The sequence below is a fragment of the Hetaerina americana genome, unplaced genomic scaffold, assembly GCF_022747635.1.
Source record: "Hetaerina americana unplaced genomic scaffold, ioHetAmer1.1.p SCAF_69, whole genome shotgun sequence".
In the NCBI taxonomy this organism is placed as follows: domain Eukaryota; kingdom Metazoa; phylum Arthropoda; class Insecta; order Odonata; family Calopterygidae; genus Hetaerina; species Hetaerina americana.
The window spans coordinates 186,938-197,189 of record NW_027287305.1 but is presented as its reverse complement, the minus strand read 5'-3'; positions in this window follow the sequence as shown (position 1 = coordinate 197,189).

The following is a 10,252-nucleotide window of genomic DNA, read 5'->3' as shown; positions in this document are numbered from 1 at the left end:
ATTACTTAATTGCCACCTACGTCGACGACGCAGCCATCCTCGCGAGGTCATGCAGGAGTCACCTAGCATCAAAGTACCTGCAACGCGCGGTCGACACCCTGACGGATTGGTACTCCCGCTGGCGCTTTTCCGTGAACGAGAAGAAGACGCAGGCGATAGTTTTCTCGAAAGGCCCGAAGGAACCCGGTGAAATCCTCGTCGGCACCGAAGAGATCCCATGGCAGCGCTCGGTGATTTATTTAGGAATCACCCTAGATAAACGCCTTAACATGATGCAGCATGTTAAAAGGACATCAGGCCTCGCAGGAAACCATCGTCATCTCTTGGCGCCAATCCTCGGGAATCATCAACTCCCCCTCGGCCGAAGACTCCATCTTTTCTCCGCCGTCCTCCACCCGATCATCTCCGCACTCCGATCACCAAGCGGCACCACGCGGCTCCCGCGTGGTGCGGCGGCGAGATGCATCCTCAACACCACGGATAGGAAGAGTCTACGTGCAACCCTGCGTCTAGGATGGAAACCAGGAAACGCAGCCCTCTGGGAAATAGCTAACGTCCCGCCGCTCGACGTAGTTCTTCGGGAGAGGACCCTCCGCTTCCGAAGAAGTGCCGCCTCCTCATCCCACCGAGAAATCCGCGGCTCACTGATGCCGTGGTTCTTTCGTGGGACAAACATCCCCGACCTCGGGCAGGCACAGGTAACGACGAAGATCAGCCGCCGCGGAAGCGACGGAGATAAGTCGGCCTTTTCGGAGCCTTGTGCCCCGAAATGGTACGACAGCGACGGGGTCCCTCGTGAACCCCGTCTGATCGCCGAGTAGAACATCGCTGAAGAGCCAAGCGCTGGGCAGCGAAGAAGCCGACCGAAGAAAGCGGTCCGGCAATATCCTGATAGTTAATCATACTAACCTGGCATAGGGGCTACCGTGCAGAGAAGTGCAAGCAGTGACATTGAAAGGTAAGTGGTTTTCTGGTGTGTTTATTGTGTGTTGTGTGGTTTCCTGTGAATGCTGAGCAGTGAAACCCTGCGAGTCGCCATCCCATGGTTCTGGTCATGCTGAATGCTAGAATGCCTCAGCCCACTGGGCATTAGCTCCCACCTGTAGTATTGCGGGATCGCACTTTACGAAGCACAACTAGGGCAAAGAAGGCTCCGATACCACTGGACAACGCATCAGAACTGGACCACTGGGTCATTAACGAGTGGGAAAAGATTTTTGGAGAAGAACTCTTACTAGACGCAACTGAAATGTGCCTACGCTTCCCACCTCGAAGATCCCGCGGCTGTAGCGTCCCGGCGTACCATGCCCCAAGAATGGTAACCAAAGGAACGCAAACAGAGTGGGCAACGGAAAATATTAGCCCTGCTTCACCAGAGATGGATGCCGGGCCTGTTTTCACCACCTGTCATTCAGTCGCCTACCGTCATAACGGTTTCTGAGGTGACACGTGAACCCCCATCCGAGGATAATTTGCCTCCGCGTCACGATGCACAAACTGCAGCACGTAACGCGCCATCTAGGTCTGGGGTACCCACGGCCAGCACAAACGATAGGAATGGCGTACCACCACTGAATAGGCACTTAGAAGAATCATCCGGAAGACGGCGGCACTGGAGACTTCATAAGCAAAATATGGCAGAAGGCATGGGGACGCCTCACCAAGGAGATGCCACTGGAAGAGGAAACACAAGGCTACGCCAGACCTCACACAGATGGAGCCCATAGGCCATCGATGACCTGTGGTCACCAGCATCAGCCCCGCGGAGAAAAGCGAGACAAGCACGGGCAACAGCCGGGTCCCCGATACCGGGCACCTGAACCCTCGCTGCACGGTCATAACAGCTCTAAAGACGGGCCTGCGGACCACTTCATTCACCACCCTTAACTACAGCCGCCGCTGCGCCGGCCAGGACCATCGCGGGATCCACGCCCGAAACACCCATCAGCCAGCGTTGATCTGCCATACCGAAAACACGGTTACTACTGAGGTCCGGTACCCGAGAACCAGAGGCTACCGGGAATGGGCGCGTGGAATCCTATGGCTCCGGTGCCTCCTCGGTTTCTAAAACAGCTCCCCGAACAGCCCCACCCGATGTGATCCTACCTGGGCTGGGGCTTTCCCGCAGGGCCGCACCCTGCTCCTTTACTAACCGCCGCAGATAACTAAGGGGAGCAACCATGGTACCCACCAGCTCTAAGGGTGAGAAGGGCGCGGAGCCGGCCACCCGCTGACTTTAACCTGCCCACTACTGACATGGTGCCCCTCGCCAGATGCCCTCGGGAAGCTATTCCGCGCCCCACGTTAGATCTCCCTACGGAGAGGCAGATGGTATGGCTCCTTTGAATAGGGATCCTGGAGGATGGGGATGACGAGTCGCTGGAGGAAATGGTGGAGGAAGTGGCAGCCCGCCACCATTGATGTCGGTCGCAGAGGCCACAGGCCTACCGATTGGGCGACCCGATAGATAAAGGAAGACCAGTTCCTCTACAAAGTGAACAGGGAGGCCGCTTTTTAACACAATCTCCTCCCTATTCCCAAGGTGCGACGTACCAGCCGATGTGGTTGCCGACTTTTTGTCTAAAGCAGAAGTAAGCCTTGGTGACTCCTTAGCCAAATGGTAATTCCGGAACTGTGCTTCAGCAAGCAGCATCGGGAGACGGCGACTCTCACGCGACCGATCACTCCGCTGGCAGTCCGCAGACGATTGCAGGTGCCCAAGAAAACAGCTCCTGGCCAGTATGGGGTCGCGTACATGGACTGGAGACTGGTAAACCCAGACAGGAGAGTGCTGGCCGCGGTGTTTGACCGCTGTCTACGCACCAGGGGAACTCCAAAGGCCTGGAAGTCCTAGCACACGCTATTCTTAGTAGTAGTATTTTTGTTTATGGGGTACATCGACGGCTGAGGTCATTTTGCACCACGTCGAAACTTTTAAAAACCACAGTTAAGGTTTAATAAATAAATAAATAAATAAATAAATAAATAAATAAATAAATAAATAGATAGATAAATAGATAAATATTAAAAACAAATGACATCGACAAGAATAAAAATACCACGGCTAAAGTTGCCTCATTAGGCCAGTTTCCTTTAAAAATAATAAAACCTTGCTTAAAGAGTTGGGGTCATCTCCTAATATTTGTTTCAAATCTCCCCTTACATGAAACTTTTCTCTAGCCCTTATATATTTTTGGCACTGCGTAAGAATATGTTTCATTTTAAGGGGCACGTCGCACTCATTGCAGCGCGGTTGCACTTTTCCCTCCGTGAAGAGGTACAAGTGTGTGAGGGCAGAGTGCCCTATCCTCAAACGCGTAATCGTTACCTCTTCCCTCCGAATCTTTCGGATTGAAGAGGATCATGCCGAAACAACCGGTTTTATCTCCCTAAGTTTATTATTTATTAGGGACCGCCAAGCTTCTTTCCACTGGTTTAGGACATTATGCCGCAAGGCGGCCTTTATGTCCTCCACCGGTACCAAAGAATGATCGTACTCATTTTGGTCCAGGGCTTCCTTCGCTGCTTTGTCGGCTTTTTCGTTGCCAGGTATTCCCACATGACCAGGAATCCACAGAAAGGATACCCTGGTCCCCTTTCTCTGAAGGGATAAGAGGCTATGGTGGATCTCTTGGACTATCGATTGCATTGATGAGAACACCGAAATGGATTTTAAGGCGCTCAAAGAGTCCGAACAGATGAGAAAAGAGCCGTTATTATCGTTTAGTTGTTTTAGGGCGGTTCTTATGGCTGACAGTTCGGCTGTGAATATACCGCAAAGCGTGTTCAATCTTTCCCTCACGACTCCATGGTAGCGGGAGACGACCGCATAAGCACATGCGGACTCCGATTTCGACCCATCGGTGTACACCGGTACGAAGTCCGGGTGCGATCCGAGGAAGGCGTTAAAGAGTCCTTGGTATTCTGACTCGGTCGTGAACGCTTTACAGTGCGCATGAGGCAACGACTTCATATCCGGCTTTGGTGTTAACCAAGGAGGATGTTTAGCATAGGCAACAGGGCACGCTTGAGGTAAGGTAAAATTGAGTTCCTGGATAAAATCAGTAAAACGAACGGCCAAGGGCCTAGTTGCCTTTTTCGCCTGTTAAATATATCTTAAAATCTTGGTTTAAAAAGAATGTTAAAACATGGGTGCTTGGTCACGGATAAAACTTCACAGGCATAATTTCCCATCAAAATCAACCTTCGGGTTGCTAACGAGGGTTCACCTGCGTCAGCAAGTAGGCTGGGGACTGGGCTGGTTCTAAATGCCCCAGTGGCCAAACGTATCCCGGCATTGTGGACACACGTCAGGGGTTTCAAATAGGACTCTCGTCCTGACGAGTATATTATGGACCCGTAGTCCAGCTTCGAACGGACCAAGCCTCGATATAATAAAAGCATGGTGGAGCGATCTGCTCCCCATTTGGAGTGGGTTAAAAACCTTAGGATGTTTAGGGTCTGGCGACACCTCTCCCGTAATACCCGTATATGCTCCCGCTAATTTAGTTTTTTGTCCAGGATCATTCCGAGAAAACGGACGGACTCAACAAATGGGAGATTTCTGCCCAGAAGGCCTAAGGTCGGTGTAATGTGGTGTCCGCGAAGACGGTGGAAATGAACACATTTCGTTTTCTCCGTGGAGAAGCGAAACCCGTTCCTTCGCGACCACTCTCCCAGTTTGTTCAAGGTGACCTGGGCTTGCCTGGAGGCGTATGTCAGTCTTGTAGAGCGGCAGAAAATAGCCAGGTCGTCGACAAATAGCGATGCCATCACCGGGGCATTGATGCATTCCGTGACGTCGTTGATTGCGATGGCGAACAACGTCACGCTCAGCGCTGATCCCTGAGGTACGCCGTTCTCCTGAGTGTACGATCGGGATTAATGATTGCCCGTCCTTACTCTAAAAAGGCGGTTTGTTAAAATTTTTTTTAAAAATATGGCCATATTGCCCTTAAAACCCCACTCATGCAACGTGTTTAAAATCTTTCGTCGCCACACACTGTCGTAGGCCTTCTCGAGGTCGAAGAAGACTGCTACGACGTGTTGGCGTAACAGAAAGGCTTCCTGGATGAAATTGTCAGTGCGCACCAGATGATCTGTCGTGGACCTCTCACGCCGGAAGCCGCACTGAGCGTCGGAGAGGAGGTGTCGTCTCTCCAAGCACCAAACGAGACGTCGGTTAACCATTCTTTCCATCACCTTGCAAAGGCAACTGGTGAGAGAGATGGGCCGATAGCTGTTCGGGTCGCTCTCATTCTATCCCTGTTTCGGAACGGGTATCACCAGGGACTCCCGCCAGGAATTCGGGAAACTACCCTCAAGTAGTTTTAGCTCGGTACAATAAAAGCATGGCGGTGCGATCTGCTCCCCATGTGGAGTGAACTAAAATCTTAAAACGTAAGGGTTACCCGACACCTCTCGCGTAACACGCGAATATGCTCCCGACATTCAGTTTGGTCCAGGATCATGCCGTGAAAGCGAACACGGTGAAAGTGCACGCATTTTGTTTTCTCCGTGAAGAAAAAAAATCCATTCTTTCGTGACCACTCTCCCAGTTTGTTTTAGTCACCTGGGCTTGCCTGGAAGCGTTTCGCGGTCGTGTCGAACGGTAAAATAGGGCTAGCTCGTCTGCATAGAGCGATGCCATCACCGCGGCAATGTTGAATTTCATCACGTCGTTGACGGCTATGGCAAATAACGTCACCCTCAGTAATGAACCCTGGGGTACCCCAATCTCCTGAGTAAAAGATCGATAGTGGTGCTTCCGAGTCCTAACTTTAAAAAGGTGGTTGTTTAAAAAATATCTGATAAATAGGGCCATGTTGCCTCTAAATCCCCACTTGTGCAACGTGGTAAGGATTCTCAATCGCCAAACACTATCATAAGCCTTCTCCAGGTCGAAAAAGACTGCTACGTGTTGACGTTGGAGAAAGGCTTCCTGGATGAAGTTCTCGGTGCGCACCAGATGGTCTGTCGTGGACCTGCCACGCCGAAAGCCGCACTGAGCGTCGGAGAGCAGGTGTCGACTCTCCAAGTACCACATGAGACATCGGTTTACCATCCGTTCCATCACCTTGCACAGGCAGCTGGTGAGAGATATGGGACGGTAGTTATTCGGGTCATTTTTGTCCTTGCCCTGTTTTGGGATTGGTTTCACGATGGACTCTCGCCTGGCATTTGGAAAACTGCCCTCCTTCCAAAGTTGGTCGAGGGTATTTAGGACCTCCCCAATCGCAGTTCCCGGAATGTTCCGGAGGAATGCGTTGTGGATTTCGTCCGCCCCTGGCGAGGTATAATGGGAGTCTTCGATGGCGGATTTAAGCTCCCAGGGCGTGAAAGGCTCATTGTAATATTCCCGTGTAGGACCTGCACTAAATTTGAGAGGGACTCTCTCGCATCGCCTCTTCCTGTTCACAAAGTCCGCGGTATAGCCCTCGTCACTGCTATTGGCCGCGAACTGACTGGCAAATATGTTGCTTATTTCGGCAGGTGAATTAACCACCCGACCAGCAACAAGCAATGGCGAGATGACAAATGAGCCCTTGGACCCGGAGATTTTCTTGACTTTGTCCCATACCTGACCAAGTGGCGTGCGATGGTTGATGGTAGAGACGTATTCTATCCAGGAAGCCCTCTTGGCCTACTTGACGGCCCTTCGAGCTCGCGCTTTTAGGCGGCGGTACGATGCCAGATTAGTTGCCGTGGGATATTTTTTAAAAATAATCAATGCTTTTTTCCTCGCCCGAATCACCCTGTCGCATTCCCCGTTCCACAAAGGGACAGGAGCTCGAAGTAGTAGTTTTAGGGGTTTGTAGGGTGCGTCGACAGCTATGGTCATTTTGCACCACTGTCATAACGTAAAACTTATGTTCCTTTTAAACTAGGAATAAGAAAACAAATAAATACGAATAAATATATAAATAAATAAAATAAACAAAAAAAAACAAAAAAAAAAGGAAAATGCTAAAATCAAAAGCATTAAAATTATGAGCTCCAAAGCTAAAGCTGCCCCATTAAACCGGTTGACCTTAAAAAACTTAAGACTCGGTTAATAGACCCAGAGTCATCCCCTAAAATATTTTTTAAGTCTCCCCTTATCTTCAACATGTCTCTGGCCCTTTGGTATGTTGTGCATTCCGTCAGGATATGCTTTATCGTCAGGGGTTGGAAACACTCATTGCAGCAGGGCTGTTCTTTTACCTCCGCAAAGAGGTACGAATGAGTGAGGGCAGAGTGTCCTATTCTCAGGCGCGTAATCATGACCTCTTCCCTCCGAATTTTCCGGATGGAAGAGGACCATGGTGAAACGACCGGTTTTATTGCCCTGAGTTTATTATTTTGCAGAGACTGCCAAGTCTCCTTCCACTGATGCAGGACCGAGTTCCGCAAGGCAGCCTTTACGTCCTCCATTGGAACCAAGGTGGAGTCGGTCTCGGGTTGTCGAAGGGCATCCTTCGCTGCCTGGTCAGCTTTTTCGTTACCTCTTATGCCGACGTGACCAGGAGTCCATATAAAGGTGACCCTGTTCCCCTTTCTCTGAAGGGACAACAGGATATAATAGATCTCCTGGACTATCGGGTGCACAGGTGCAAAGACCGATAAAGATTTTAGGGCGCTCAACGAGTCTGTGCAGATGAGGAAAGAGCCATTGCTTTCTTTTATTTCTCCTAGGGCCGTCCTTATGGCTGACAGCTCGGCTGTGAAAATGCTGCAAGAAGTGTGCAGTTTTTTCCTCACGACTCCATGGTAGTGGGACACGACCGCATAGGCACATGCAGTTTCTGACTTTGACCCGTCGGTGTAGACTGAGACAAAGTCAGAATGTGAGCCGAGGATGTCACTGAAGAGCTGCTGGTATTCGGAATCGGTCGTCTTGGCTTTGCGGCGTGCACTGGCAATGAGTTTAATATCCGGCATTGGCGTTAACCAAGGCGGATACTTAGCATAGGAGACGGGGCATACTTCAGGAAATGTAAAATTTACCTCATTAATAAAATCATTAAAACGAACGGCAAAGGGCCTAGTTGCCCTTCTCCGCCTGTTAAATAAGTCTAAAAACCGTTGGTTAAAAACTATGTTAAAACATGGGTGGTTTGTCTCTGATAAAATTGTACAGGCATAGTTACCGATTAAAATCATCCTGCGGGTTTCCAACGGAGGCTCCCCTGCGTCTGCAAGTAAGCTTGGGACTGGGCTTGTTCTAAATGCCCCGGTGGCCAACCGTATCCCAGCATTGTGGACACATGTGAGTGGTCTCAAGTAAGACTCTCGTCCTGAGGAATACACTATGGAACCATAGTCCAGTTTCGATCGCACCAAGCCTCTGTACAATAAAAGCATGGTGGTGCGGTCTGCTCCCCAAGTGGAGTGAGTTAAAAACTTTAAAACGTTGAGGGTTTGGCGACACCTCTCACGTAACACGCGGATATCCTCCCGCCAGTTCAGCTTTTGGTCCAGGATCATGCCGAGAAAGCGGACGGACTCCACAAATGGAAGAATCCTACCCAACAGGGTTAGGGTCGGGTTAACGTGGTAACCGCGAAGACGGTGAAAGTGCACGCATTTCGTTTTCTCCATGGAGAAACGAAATCCGTTCTTTCGCGACCACATTCCCAGTTTGTTTAGAGTCACCTGGGCTTGCCTGGAAGCGTTTGGCAGTCGTGTCGACCGGCAAAATATGGCTAGGTCGTCCACATAGAGCGATGCCATCACCGGGGCATTGATGCATTCCACCACGCCGTTGTTGGCGATGGCAAATAACGTCACGCTCAGTACTGAACCCTGGGGTACCCCGTTCTCCTGTGTAAAAGATCGGGAAAAGTGCTTCCCAGTCCTTACTTTAAAAAGGCGGTTAGTTAAAATATTTCTGATAAATAGGGCCATGTTGCCTCTAAATCCCCACTTGTGGAGCGTGTTGAGGATTCTCCATCGCCACACACTATCATAGGCCTTCTCCAGGTCGAAAAAGACTGCAATGACGTGTTGACGGTGGAGAAAGGCTTCCTGGATGAAGTTCTCAGTGCGCACCAGATGGTCTGTCGTGGACCTGCCACGCCGAAAGCCGCACTGAGCGTCGGAGAGCAGGTGACGACTCTCCAAGCACCATATGAGACGTCGGTTTACCATCCGTTCCATCACCTTGCACAGGCAGCTGGTGAGAGATATGGGACGGTAGTTGTTCGGGTCATTTTTGTCCTTGCCCTGTTTTGGGATTGGTATCACGATGGACTCTCGCCAGGCATTTGGAAAACTGCCCTCGTTCCAAAGTTGGTTGAGGGTATTTAGGACCTCCCCAATCGCAGTTTCCGGAATGTTCCGGAGAAATGCGTTGTGGATTTCGTCCGCCCCTGGCGAGGTGTACTGGGAGTCTTCGATGGCGGATTTAAGCTCCCAGGACGTGAAAGGCTCATTGTAATATTCGCTTGTAGGACCTGCACCGAAATTGAGAGGGACACTCTCGCATCGCCTCTTCAGGTTCGCAAAGTCCGCGGCATAGCCCTCGTCACTGCTATTGGCCGCGAACTGGCTGGCAAATATGTTGCTTATTTCGGCAGGTGAATTAACCACCCGGCCAGCAACAAGCAATGGCGAGATGACAAATGAGCCCTTGGACCCGGAGATTTTCTTCACTTTGTCCCATACCTGACCAAGCGGCGTGCGATGGTTGATGGTAGAGACGTATTCTATCCAGGAAGCCCTCTTGGCCTCCTTCACGGCCCTTCGAGCTCGCGCTCTCAGGCGGCGGTACGATGCCAGATTAGTTGCCGTGGGATATTTTCTAAAAATATTCAATGCTTTTTTCCTCGCCCGAATCGCCCGGTCGCATTCCCCGTTCCACCAAGGGACAGGAGCTCGATTAATATTCCCGGACGTACGAGGGATACTTTTGGTAGCTGCCGCCAACAGCGTTGAACTTAGTTTATCGACGTTGTGCAACGCGTCGAAACTTGCGTCGTGTTTATATGTAAACGTACGCTTGAAAAGTGGCCAGTCCGCACGGTTAATACGCCACTTTTCCGGAGGTTTTGAAATGGTGGGCGAAGAGTCTTCTTTAACGAGTAGAAGAGGAAAATGGTCACTCCCACAGAGATCGTTGTGGGTGGACATTTTCAGCTTTGGGGCTAGACTTCTCGAGCATAGACAAAGATCTATTGCTGAGAATTCCCCATTGAAGCTGTTAAACCGGGTTTTTTCGCCGCTATTTAATAAAAACAGGTTAAAACCCTCAATAAAGTTGGATAAAATTCGA